General features: G+C 35.8%; 2 protein-coding genes across 9 annotated transcripts in view; one reads left to right on the top strand and one right to left on the bottom strand.

The window, feature by feature from the left end:
• LOC144958415 (uncharacterized) overlaps nt 1-10,267 on the bottom strand; it is a 66,428-nt gene extending 56,161 nt beyond the window's left edge. Inside the window, exon 1 of the mRNA XM_078890443.1 lies at nt 9,728-10,267. The gene's annotated coding sequence lies outside the window, so the exon portion shown is untranslated. The remainder of the gene's footprint in view (nt 1-9,727) is intronic.
• Nucleotides 1-14,247, top strand: part of LOC144958412 (TBC1 domain family member 5-like) — a 104,158-nt gene that overhangs the window by 22,100 nt on the left and 67,811 nt on the right. The gene's annotated exons all lie outside the window — the stretch shown is intronic.

The raw sequence follows: 14,247 nt of genomic DNA, 5'->3' as shown, positions 1-14,247 counted from the left end.
AAAGACTGGCAGTTTGACGTCATTATTTGTTTTTGCACGCCTAGTGATTGTCGTTAGTAGAGCTCATGAAACAAATATTTCATGGTTGAACTATTGAATAAAAATCACGATTTGTTTTCTTTGTGGCAAGACTGCATTTTGAGTCATTTTTTTTTGGTCATATCAGCGTAGCCTCGTTATGTTATAGCCTGATACTGAAATCCAAAAGGACTGGCAGTTTGACGTCATTATTTGGTTTTTGCACCGCCTAGTGAGTTGTCGTTAGTAGAGCTCATGGAAACAAGTTATTTCATTGGTTGAACTATTGAATACAACTCACGATTTATTTTCTTTTGTGGCAAAAGACTGGCATTTTGACGTCATTTTTTGGTCAGTGTCAGGCCCTAACTTTACGAAGGCCACGGGATCAGACCATAACTTTACGAAGGCCACGATCCAAGAGGGTTCTAGTGTCAGGCTATAGATCGTATGCGCTTGGCTAAGAAGCTCATAACATTGCCATCCGGAAGTATAATGGACCAACACACAAAACTGTGTGTATCCATGAACGTTTATAGTCTGGTTAATACAGTTCAGTGAGCATTACTCATAAACGAGGATGGCAAAAAACAATAACAAAGACCTGAGTGACGTCATCTTCGAACTATCTATAGGTTAACGATAGCTACGGATAAACTCATGCTTTATGGGCCTAATGGCTCTGAAGGACAACTATCTTTTAATTGACCAAAAATGGCAATGAAAACAACAACAAAAACCCAACTGATTCATGACCGCACAGCTGGATATTAAAATGTGACCCATCGTCTCAAAACGGTATTATGTCGGGATGGTTAAGATGCTTAAAATGAAATTTGTAGCCAGAAATATCGTGCTTAAGTTAAGTTTACATGCTTTATGGAGGAGAAGGAATATCATATTTTACTGTGGTAAATACCAACGTTTCATATTTTTGACCAGTTTAACTATAATTTGACTTTTTAGCATCTGGTCCATTCCGACATAATACAGTTTTGAGACGAAGTGTCACAAGTGTGTTGTTCACGATATTAACGAAACTATACTCAGTAACAAAATCATAAAATATTTCTTCATAGAAATCTAGGAATCGAACTCGAGTTGATAGCGTTATGATAGCGTCATTCTTTGGTCAGTGTCAGGCCCTAACTTTACGAAGGCCACGGTATCAGGCCATAACTTTACGAAGGCCACGGTATCAGACCATAACTTTACGAAGGCCACGGTCCAAGAGGGTTCTCGTGTCAGGCTATAGATAGTATGCGCTTGGCCAAGGAGTTCACAACATTGCCATCCGGAAGATTAACGGACCAACACACAAACTCTGTGTAACCATGAACTTTTATAGTCTGGTTAATACAGTTTAGTGAGAACAACTCACAAACGCGGATGGCAAAAACAATAACAAAGGCCTGAGTGACGTCATCTGCATACTATCTATAGATAGTATGCGCCTGTTATCAAACACTCTACAAACTGGGCTCCTGATCTCCGTGTAGCACGAATATCGATCAGAATTGGGCAACGAAAAGAACGACTGTTTCATTTCATCGAAATATCTGAATAATAAATGAATGAATGCCTGGGTAGGATGTCCCATGGTAAAAGGGGTCTGTGTGAGTTATCAGAAAGAACTTTTGTCTTCTTCTTCTATTTCTTCTTCCTTTACTTGCAGTCCACCTTTGGTGTGAATTGTGTGTGTGGCAAGTTTTACATAAAAGCACATGGCATAGTTGTATGTGTGTAGTAGTATTCATGTAACATGATCCAAATTATGTGTGTGTGTGTGTGTGTGTGTGTGTGTGTGTGTGTGTAACTCTTCTGTCTTCACAACAATACCTAATGATAATAATAATACTAATAATAATAATAATAATAATAATAATAATAATAATAATAATAATAATAATAATAAGAGTAATAATAATAATAATAATAATAATAATAATAATAATAATATAATAATAATAATTAATAATAATAATAATAACAACAATAATAGTAATAATAATAATAATAATAATAATAATAATAATAATAATATAATAATAATAATAATAATAATAATAATAATAATAATAATAATGATGATGATGATGATGATGATGATGATGGTGATGATGATGATGATGATAATAATAATGATGATGATGATGATGATGATGATGATGATGATGATGATGATGATGATGATGATGATGATGATGACGATGAGGACGTGGAGGAGGAGGAGGAGAAGGAAGAGGAGGACGACGAGGAGAAGAAGGAGTAGAAGAAGATAGAAGGACAGAGATGGAGAGGGGGTATATTATATAAATAAACTGGGTGAATGGAAACAGATGGTTGTCGACAAAACGATAAAATGAAGAAAAAAAATAGAGAGATAAAACATAATTACACACACACACACACACACTCACACACACACACACACACACACACAAACACAAATGCACACATAAATCGAGGGGGGGGGGGGGGGGGGGGGGGGAGTATATTGTGATATATGTGTACAAAGAGATGGGAGAGAAACAGTAAAGTAGAGAGAGAGAAAGGGAGAGAGAGAGAGAGAGAGAGAGAGAGAGAGAGAGAGAGAGAGAGAGAGAGAGAGTGACAGGGAGAAAGCGAGGGAGAGAAAGATAGATAGAAAGAGAATGCGAGTGATAAGAAAGAAAAATAAATAAAGAAAGAGGGAGAGAGAGAGAGAAGAGAGAGAGAGAGAGAGAGAGAGAGAGAGAGAGAGAGGAGAAGAAGGGAGAGAAAGATAGACGGAGAGAGAGTGCGAGTGATAAGAAAGAGAGAAAGAAAGAAAGATATATATATATATATATTATATATATATATATATATAATATAAGAGAGGAGAGAGAGAGAGAGAGAGAGAGAGAGAGAGAGAGAGAGAGAGAGAGAGAGATGAAAGAAGGAAATCAACTCATTATAAGAAGCTAGTAATTTCCTTTGATTCCGCCTCAACAGTTTATTTGCATAACTGTCTCCAGGGGGAATGAGATGAGCTCTTATAACGTTAAGGTCCGCTCACACCCCAGACCGCCAACTAGCAACTATAGGATAAGATATTTCCTCAGAGCGTTAAAAGCTTATTAAGAGTCGTCATTACACAAATAAAAAAAATTAATAAATAAAATTGAGCTTTATATAGCGCAATATCCACTAAATGTGCTCAAATCTTTTTACAAGGGGTCCCTGGTAAACAATAACATTTAACACGTAGGACGGGAATGTCGCCTGTTACTGTTAGGCGATATTACAATTTTTCGGACAAAGACAACGCTGTTAACGGCCAGGTACTCATTTTACACCTGAGTACGGTGAGAGAAAGTGAGTAAAGAGCCTTTTCCAAGGACTCAACTATGCGCCGAGCGCGAGACTCGAACCCAGGACCTTCCGATCCGAAAGCGAGTGTCATACCACAAGACCACATAGCCGCACGTCGTCATTACACAAAACTATGTATAAAACAAATAATTAAACAATCATGGATGTGAATAAATCATATTCTCACTTTATTGCTCAATAGGTTGTGTTTTTTTCTTTTTTTTAAATTTTGTTGTTTTGCATTGTTTAGTTTTTCTAAAAAACAATTGATGCATTTATTGTTTCTCTTCTAGTGTATTTAGATACTGATTTCGTCGACATTGCTCCGTTGGGCTCTTCGTCCCCCCCCCCTAACACACACACATCCCCTTCGAATGCAATCCTTTTGCTTTAGCTCTGCTACTAGAATAATTGTCGAACCTCCGCCACGAAGTTGGTACCAACATCGCTAAATTGTCAACCAGCCATGTTCATCAAACAAACGTAAGGCAACTATGCGTGTTTGTCGGATGATAATCATAAGACGAGTTATCGATCTTGTACGAGGGACAAATCGTCCAATAAATAATAAATAGTCGATCCCTAACTAGACTTCACTTTGTTTCATCAAGGCATGGAAATTTGATCTGTTATTTTCCAGTCAAAGAGATACGAAACTGCTAGAAGCTGTGGACTGTAAAAAGTCATTAACTCACTCAATCCTAGAGATTTTTGCTACTTTTCAAAATTGGAAAAAATGTATTAAAATGAACATGTGCACAGACTATGTTATTAAACTACCATTAACATGCACAAAACTAAAAAAGAAAAACCATTAGATATGATACTACGCCTATAATTTGTCTCAGAAGAATGTAATAAATAGGCATGGGGTAAAAGTAACCTGGGTAAACTACGGATATAGTCGGTGTTAGGCGTTAGGGTTGAGTGAGTTAACCCTCTCCTTACCACCCATAGGAAAATCGTCACATTCGTTACGATGCAACAGACAATTTTCTCAATCTAATTTCTCTTGTACTTGTACGCGACAAAATTTAAAGAAATGCTTTGATTACAGCTATTACTAAACACGGTGCTGTAGAGCTCACTTGTTACTTTTTTTGTTTGAATAAAAAAATCTATTCTTGTGTTGGTTTGGGGTGAATTTTCGGGGAAAAATAGCTGGGAAAGAGAGAATTAAACAAAAATAAATATAACAGCTTTAAAAAAACAAAAAACAAACAAGAACAGAATAACAAGCACTGAACGTTTAGGGCTCCAGACCCTACTTCAGCCAACAACAAAAAAAAAACAAAAAAAACAAACAAAAACAAAACAAAACAAAACAAATAAACCCAAACGAAGTAGTAGTAGTAGTAGTAGTAGTAGTAGTAGTAGTAGTAGTAGTAGCAGCAGAAGTAGTAGTAGTAGTAATAGTAGTAGTAGTAGTAGTAGTAGTAGTAGTAGTAGTAGTAGTAGTAGTGTAGTAGTAGTAGTAGTAGTAGTAGTAGTAGTAGTAGTAGTAGTAGTAGTAGTAGTAGTAGTAGTAGTAGTAGTAGTAGTAGCATTATTATTATTATTATTATTATTATTATTATTATTATTATTATTATTATTATTATTATTATTATTATATCATTATTATTATTATTATTATCATCATCATCATCATCATCATTCGATTATTACTGTGCTGTAATTTGAAACTGAAGAAACTGTTTTTAACAGCCCGGAGTGATCAATCGTCCCCAGCCAGTCTCCTGTCAACTCGTCAACCAAGTCAATAGACGACGAAGCTGTGTTTCTACACCGTTAAAAGGTCAATACTACTACTACAACTACTGACTGTTGTTACTGTTACTGACGACTGGTAGTGTCAGGGTTTCTTTCCTTCACTCATTAGCAGTAAGTAGGTAGCTAGTAGTAGTGTGAACTTCACATGGCATGAAATTACGTTATTGATTTTTTTTCTTCTCTCTCTCCTCACTTCTACACCTCTTACAATGAAATAGCCTGCGGGTTGACAGAGAAGGACATAGATAGTTCGAAGATGACGTCACTCAGGTCTTGTTATTGTTTTTTGCCATCCACGTTTATGATTAATGCTCGCTGAACTGCATAAACCTGGCTATAAACGTTCATGGATACAAACCGTTTTGTGTGTTGGTCCGTTATACTTCGGGATGGCAATGTTATGAGCTTCATAGCCAAGCGCACACTATATATAGAAACTTTTTCGTTGTTTTTTTTTTGTTAATTTTTTTTTTTTTTGATTGACGTGGCCGAGCGGTTAAGGCATTGCACTGTGATCCGGAAAGTCCCGGGCTCGAGTCCCTCTTCAGGCACTTTCGTTTTTTGTTATTTTTTTCCTTTAGCAATAGTATTAACCGTCAATTTGCTCACTGTGTGTGCGGCTATGTGGTCTAGTGGTATGACACTCTCTTTCAGATCGGAAGGTCCTGGGTTCGAGCCTCGCTCGGCGCGTAGTTGAGTCTTTGGAAAAGGCTCTTTACTCACATTCTCTCACCGTACTCAGGTGTAAAATGAGTACCTGGCCGTTAACAGCGTTGTATCCGTCCCAAACATTTGTAATATCGCCTGACAGGCGTCATGTCTCGTCCTACATGTCATGTGTTGCTGTTGGCCAGAGACCCCTTGTAAAGCGCTTTGAGCACGTTTAGTGGATATTGCGCTATATAAAAGCTAAAAACAAAAAAAAACATGGGTGATTCCTGTTGACATCAGACATCCCCGTTTGATGGATTATCTATATTCCTTCATGGAACGCCAAGGCGACGGGGTCTTATGGTGCCGTTGAAAGGGGTTAAAAATTTTTTTCATTTTTTTCTCATAAATGTGACCCATCGCCTCAAAGCGGTATTATGTCGGAATGAACTAGATGAGGAAAATTAAAGTTATAACCTTATAAATAAAACATGGTGTTTCCTTCTGTTCCTTATGGTAGAGTATAAATAGTATTTCTTGCATTGCCAAACGTTCTAAAGTTCTATTTCCCACCGTTTTATCTCTAAATTCACTTATTGTGGTACAACACATCCCGACATAATACCGTTTTGACACGGTGGGTCACAAATAGTAAGTTGAGCGATTTTTTTTGTCTAACCCTCCTGTCCACTCAACAGTGATTGGGTAGCTGGGTATGTTGAATCTGGCAGCAAGCACTTTGCGATAGACCAGCGTCTTATCCAAAGAGTAGCAAGCAATTGATATTGTCTGTTTCACGCTACAGAAATCGGGATAAACTCCGGGTCCATGATGCCTGGGGGCTCTGAAGGATATCTGTTGTTTCTTTTTTTTTTAATTTTGTAAAATAACCGATTTTGTTGTGCGTTAGCAAGAAGTTGGATGAAAAGGAAGATAATCCGATGACAGAACTCGAGTAAGTTTTTATGCATTGAGGACAAGCATTCTACCGTATGATGATGATGATGATGATGATGATGATGATGATGATGATGATGATGATGATGGTGATGGTGATGATGATGATGATGATGATGATGATGATGGTGATGATGATGATGATGATGATGATGATGATGATGATGATGATGATGATGGTGGTGATGATGATGATGATGATGATGATGGTGATGATGATGATGATGATGATGGTGATGATGATGATGATGATGATGATGGTGATGATGATGATGATGATGATGATGATGATGATGGTGATGATGATGATGATGATTATTATTATTATTTTGATGATGATGATGATGATGATGATGATGATGATGATGATGATGATGATGATGATGATGATGATTTTGATGATGATGATAATAGTGATGATGATGGTGATGGTGATGGGATGATAATAATGGCGATGATGATGATGATGATTTTGATGATGATGATAATAGTGATGATGATGGTGATGATGATGGGGATGATAACAATGGCGATGATGATGATTATTATTATGAAATTATAATTACGATACTAGTTACTATAAAAAAAAAAACAGGGATGCACGATTAAACTCAGATTTTTCAACTTTATACCCGCAACCACCATAATGATAATGTTTGAATGTTAATATCAGCGTGTCAAAATCTAAGGGCATATTATATTCTACAGAATTTTGAAATAGAATACAATAAAAATAAATGTGACCCCTCGTCTCAAAACGGTATTAAGTCGGGATGATAAAGATCCTTAAAATGGAATTTGTAGCCAGAAATATCATGCTGAAGTTGAGTTTATATGCTTTATAGAGGAGCAGGAATATCATATTTTATTTTTCTAAATACATACCAATGTTTCATATTTTTGACCAATTTAACTATAATCTGACTTTTTATCATCTGGTCTATTCCGACATAATACCGTTTGAGACGAGGGGTCACAAATATGGTCTCATTGCTAGGTGTACAAATTTGCCGGTCTGATAACCGAACGCAACAATTATGGGCCTGTTTCAACAATTTTGTTGCTGTTGTTGTTGATTTGACTTTTCATTACAACAATAGGCCCATAACAATTTGGATTATCAGACCTGCAAATAAGTACGCGTCTGCTCATTGCCATTGTTGTTATAAATTATAAGTGGGCAATCTATTTTGTGTTGGTTTGAGTACTTGAGTCTCAATAATAGAACCAAGACAATTTGGTTAGTAACTTCAATATAAGTAGACTTGAGGTTTTTTTTTGTTTGTTATATCATAGCGAAATATCTACTAAACGTACTCAAAGCGCTTTACAGAAGGTCCCTGTCAATTGCAATACTTAACATGTAGAACGGGACATGACGCCTGTTAGGTGATATTACATTTTTTCCCCCGACAGAGACAAGACTGCTAACGGCCAGGTAATCATTTTACATCTGAGTACGGTGAGAGAATGTGAGTAAAGAGCCTTTTCCAAGGACTCAATTATGCGCCGTGAGAGGCTCGAACCCAGGACCTTCTGATCCGAAAGCGAGTGTCATACCACAAGACCACATAGACGCACAAATGGAAAATACGAAGAACCTAATGAGAATCGAATGCATGCGTGGTGACGTCATTTGGAGATCTGGGGTCAAGTTCTCGTGGAGAATAGGATTTCTCTTTTTTTTTTTGTTTTGTTCTTTGTGTGTGTGTGTGTGTGTGTGTGTGTGTGTGTGTGTGTGTGTGTGTGTGTGGCAATTTTGCAGATTTAATGTCCCGCATAAATCATATTGGGTAGATTCATTTTTAAAATGGAATAAACTTGCTCCCACTACCATACAAATAACATCATATAATATCGTTGAAAGAATAGAACAGAAACTTTTTAAAAAATTGAAACCTTTTTCGAGGGCAAGGCCAGCCATGACCCGATCATCATCTCGCCTCAAAACAATATTTATTTAGACCGCATTAACTCACTCAACCCTAACACCGACGATATCCGTAGTTTTACCCGGGTTACTTTTACCCATGCACATTTATTACATTTTTATGAGACAAATTATAGGCCTGGTATCAAAGCCAATGTTTTTAGTTTTTACATGTTAAAGGTAGTTGAATAGTTATTCATGCACATGCTCGTTTTTAATACATTTTTTTCCAATTTTGAAAAGCAGCAAAAATCTCTAGGGTTGAGTGAGTTAAAGAATAATCCTAGATCATAAATTTACATGAAACAAAATGCCAATTTTATATATTTGACGCTGGGAACAAAAGGGTTTTGAATTTGGAAATTTGATTTTGGATCGCACTTCTAAATTCCAACATGGCGTCGCATTCTTCGAACGTAGGGGCAACTCAATGTAGCTATACATAACATTATGTATGCCACGATTTATTGATTTTAAACATGTTACTTTCAAGAAGCCGACAAGTAACAATGCATATTTAAACGAATCAAATTCCAATTATTTCTGAAGACTTAAGTCAATAGGACAGATATAAATCTTAGAGGGGAAAAAAAGATGAGTAATTGTTCCACAACGTTCGAAGCAGAAGTAAGTATTTGGACCACTGGGGTTTATTTTTAGATGAGGAATGATACCTCATCACGAGAAATTTTTCATTGAGCCACATCTATACAAAGATAAGTCTACACTTTAAGATGAAATTATTGATATTGTGCTAAATTTAAGCATAAAGAACTAAATCTTTACTGCTCAATAAAACCTGAGATGAATTTTTAAAAATTGATAGATGGAAAAAAATATGCCAAAATTGCGTATTGATTTCAACTGCCATTGCCTACAAACACAAACGAGGATTTACGTCAAGTAAAAAGCTATACACACAGAGCAACAGAAAAGATGATGATGATGATAGTATTGAAGGCAAAACATTAATTTCTATGGCATGGAATGAAAAAAAAATTTTTAATGATAATGAACAAGAACAACAATAATTATTAAAAAACATACACATCAACTACTTACCAGGTGTAGAAAAGTTGATATAAAATAACTCCACCCCTAAACTACAACATTTGTTCACATTATAATATTCCCACAGGTCAATAGTATTATTTTAACACACAACTGACACGTAGAAATACGTTCAGGCTAATGCAACAGATTTGATAAGAAAAAATAAATAAGTCAACGTCCTATTTTATAACAATTTATTGAAAATATTACATCAAAAATCCTAATTGGAAAACTCCATGCACTTGCACTCTCTAAAACTCCTTACAGCATGAAAATATTATTCTAAAAATCCTCAATTGAGAATTTCTTGCACTTTCTAAAACGCCTTTCACTTTCAGCATGAAAATATAATCATTTTAAAATCCTAATTTGAGAGCTCTTTGCATTCTCTACAACTAAAAGACCAGGTAGAAATGGATATTATCATAATTATTGTAGTTGTAGTCCAGTCGGCATCTGGCGTTCTAATCTCCTCCGGTAGAAGTAGAAGCTGCGGGACTTGTCGATGCTGATAACAATCCCAGCTCTCCCGTTCGTTATCTTGAACTTGAGCGCGCGTGCACGGAGGAGCGAAGCTTCGTGCGTCTGACTGCCAGTAGCTTGCTGGTTCCACTGGTATTTAAAATTGATGTACATGTATTTACTACTCATTTAGCCGTCTGTTTGAGTTAAAGCACCAAATCAAATATGTATGTATGTATATACCTGTATATATATATATATATATATATATATATATATATATATATATATATATATATATATATATATATATAATATAAATTGTGCATCGATCATTATATTTTTATATTAAAAGTGAAAGCTGCTGTTTGGAGTAATAAGTAATCAACAAAAATAAATATAACAGCTTTAAAAATGAAAAAAAAAGAACCAAATCAAAAAACAAAAACAAAACAACAACAAAAAAAACAAAAAAAACAAAACAAAACAAAACAAAACAAACAAACAAACAAAAACCCAAAAAAAAACAAAAACAAACAAACAAAACACACAAAAAACAACAACAAAAAAAAAAAAAACAACAACTAAAAAGCAAAAACGAAAAAAAAAAAACAAACAAACAAAAAAGGACGAAACAACAACAAACAAAAACAAAAACAAAAAAAAAACGAAACGTTTTGGGCTCAAAACCTTCTTCGGTCAATAAGAAAAATAATGTTTAAATATTAAATAATTATAATATTGCTTTTTTTTGTGAGGTTATTTTTGAGATCACATTTTTGTTCCTTGTCGGCTAGTTAGGAATGAATATCTGTAGCTTATTAGTTAGAGTTAGAGTTAGATCAGCATTTTCTTATTTGAAATAAAAGGGTAACAATATAATATATGTCGTTTAATTGTTCAGTATAACCTGTACATATATGGCAAAATAAATAAATAAATAAATAAATAAATGAATAAATAAATAAATAAATAGATAAATAAATCTAAAAAATAAATAAATAAATAAATTATTGCACATGCAAGAAGACGTTTGTTGAACATTCCCGTCAAATAATAGATTTATAAAACAAGTTACTCGTAGTGGTAAGGCTGGATGGTCCAGTGATATGACACTTGAGAGTTTATAAGCACACTATCCATTTAATGTGCTCAAAGCGCTTTACAAAGGATCCCTGACCAACTGCCGCACGTAACATGTAGAACGAGACATGACATGACGCCTGTTAGGCGATATTACCATTTTTTCTGACATAGACAACGCTGTTAACGGCCAGGTACTCATCAATTTACACCTGAGTACTGCAAGAGAAAGTGAGTAAAGAGCCTTTTTCAAGGACTCAACTATGCGCCGGCGAGACTCGAACCCAGGACCGTCAGATCTGAAAGCGAGTGTCATACCACAAGACCACATAGCCTTCGGATCGGAAGGTCCTGTGTTCGAGTCCCTCTCTGAGTGGTGTATAGTTGAGTCTTTGGAAAAGGCTCTTTACTCAAATTCTCTCACCGTACTGACGGGTAAAATAGCACATGGTCTTTAACAGCTTTGTCTCTGTCGAATCCCCGTCCCTCCCAATAAATTGTATTATCGCTAACAACAGGAGTCATATCTTGTCCTTCATGTGTTGCTGTCGGCTAGGGACACTTTGTAACGCTCTTAGAGCACATTAAGTGGATATTGCACTATATAAATGCTTTAAAAAGCAATACCGATCATTTTTACCCGGGTTTTCCCCGAAACATCATGAGGCATGAATCCAGTCCTCCGAAGGAGTGGTTTACACTTCCAATGAAATAGGAACCTGCTTTTTGACATCACTCTTTTCTTCCCTATTAGAAAAGACAGAAAGTCCCCTTCGTGTCCCTTATGTCAACATCTCAATGAAACAGTAACACACCACTTGATTGTGCGGCTATGTGGTCTTGTGGTATTACACTCGCTTTCGGATCGGAAGGTCCTGGGTTCGAGCCTCGCGCTCGGCGCATAGTTGAGTCCTTGGAAAAGGCTCTTTACTCACATTCTCTCACCGTGCTCAGGTGTAAAATGAGTACCTGGCCGTTAACAGCGTTGTCTTTGTCCGGAAAATTGTAATATCGCCTAACAGGCGTCATTTCCCGTTCTATATAATTAAATGTTGCAGTTGACCGGGGACCCCTTGTGAAGCGCTTTGAGCACATTTATTTATTAGTGGATATCGCGCTATATAAAAAGCTCATTTTTTTTGGATTGACTGTCGCCCTCTTGAAGACCTGAGATGCACATTCCTCCCACCAAATCCAAGCATCAGTAACACACTGTGTAAACTCACCTGGAACAACTACAAAAGACATCTACGTCATGCACAACACAAAAAGGGCTAGAGCTAAGTTGGTTTCTGGTTCTGATAAGTAGATAATGGCAGTGAATAGAAATTATAATTATAGATGTATGGTTTCAACTACAATCGAACTTGTAAGTGAGAGAAAAAGAACGTTGTGTGTGTGTGTGTGTGTGTGTGTGTGTGTGTGTTTGTGTGTGTGTGCGCGCGTGAAGGAGTGAGTGAGTGAGTGAAACAAACAAACACACACACACACACACACACACAGAGAGAGAGAGAGAGAGAGAGAGAGAGAGAGAGAGAGAGAGAGAGAGAGAGAGAGAGAGAGAGAGTGTTTGGAAGGTATAAGAGATTTTTGTTGTTTTGTTGATTTACTTCTGTCATCGTGGCTATGAATTTCCGTTTTATTATAATTTTGCGCAATTATTTTTTGAAATCCATTAGTCTATGGCAATAAACCCAATGTAAATTTCCAAAAGTGGATAAACTACAATTATTAAATAGACATGTTTGTAATTAAAACGATTCGCCTGTTCTATTTGTAGAGGGAAAGCGCAGACTCTCGATATCAGTCAAGGGGGGCAATCGTAAAAATTCGAAACATTGGACATCTGTTGTTATTTCCCTTGTCCTCTTCACAATATTATATTTTGACTCCAGTTTTCTAACTTCACCATTAATTTTAATTTCATAAATCTTGTTCATCCCAATAAAATATCGTTTTAAAATCATTATCATAAATATCATTGATATTTCTAAATACATTTTCTGTGTTTATTTAATCCCAGTGTGCATCAATTTTTTTTTTTTTTTTAATTTGAAATTGTTATATTCATGTTTATTTATTACTTTTTAGATTGTAGTTAAAAGCACCCAAGAAAGAGCAAGCAGACCCAACGACCTGGTTCAAACAGGGAACAGGAGATGTTTCTGGTATTATGACAGTGGAATCCACCAACCATTTAAAATTTAAGCAAAAAAAGATTTCAAAATTAAATATAATAATAATAATAATAATAATAATAATAATAATAATAATAATAATAATAATAATAATAATAATAATAATAATAATAATAATAATAATAATAATGATATGATATGATATATGATATGATATAAGTCCAGATTTATGTAGGCTTTTACAGCCTTTTATCTGCTCTTGTGCATTCGTGAACTTATATAATTCAAGTCTCTCAAAACTGGGCATGCCACATAGTGGAAGGAGGTGTCTGAATTTAACTTTACAAACAGTATTTTTCTGTTTCACAATGAGCATCAAGACGGCACTTGAATGCCTGCAATGAAGGGGCGTCGACAACTGTTTGCAGGCAGGCGGTTCCATTTGTCGACTACCCTAACTGAGAAAAAGTTCTGCCTAAGGTTTAGAGAACACCTTTCTTTGGAGAGTTTGAATCTGTGTCCTCTGGTGGTGCTGGTGGAATCAAGATTTAGAGGGCTCGTGCTAACAGAGTATAAATTATGTGTGTATTTGTACGCTTCAATTAGGTCTCCTCTGTCTCTCCTATACTGCATGCTAGGTATTCTTATCTTTTTCAGTCTTTCTGTGTATTCTAGATCTTTGAATCCCGGAATGACCCGAGTTGCGCGTCTTAGAACACTTTCTATGAGGTCTTTGTTTTTCTGTAGTCGTGGTGCCCATGCTACATTGCCAAATTCTAAGTGGGGACGTACAAGTGCAGTGAACAATTGTCTCATGTTATCTCTATCAAGATGAGTGTACGACCT

The sequence above is a fragment of the Berghia stephanieae genome, chromosome 12 (genome assembly GCF_034508935.2).
Source record: "Berghia stephanieae isolate SIO BIC M18660-M18661 chromosome 12, UCSD_Bste_1.3, whole genome shotgun sequence".
Classification (NCBI taxonomy): Eukaryota; Metazoa; Mollusca; class Gastropoda; order Nudibranchia; family Aeolidiidae; genus Berghia; species Berghia stephanieae.
The sequence above is the reverse complement of the archived record's forward strand: the minus strand, read 5'-3'. Positions and strand labels throughout refer to the sequence as shown.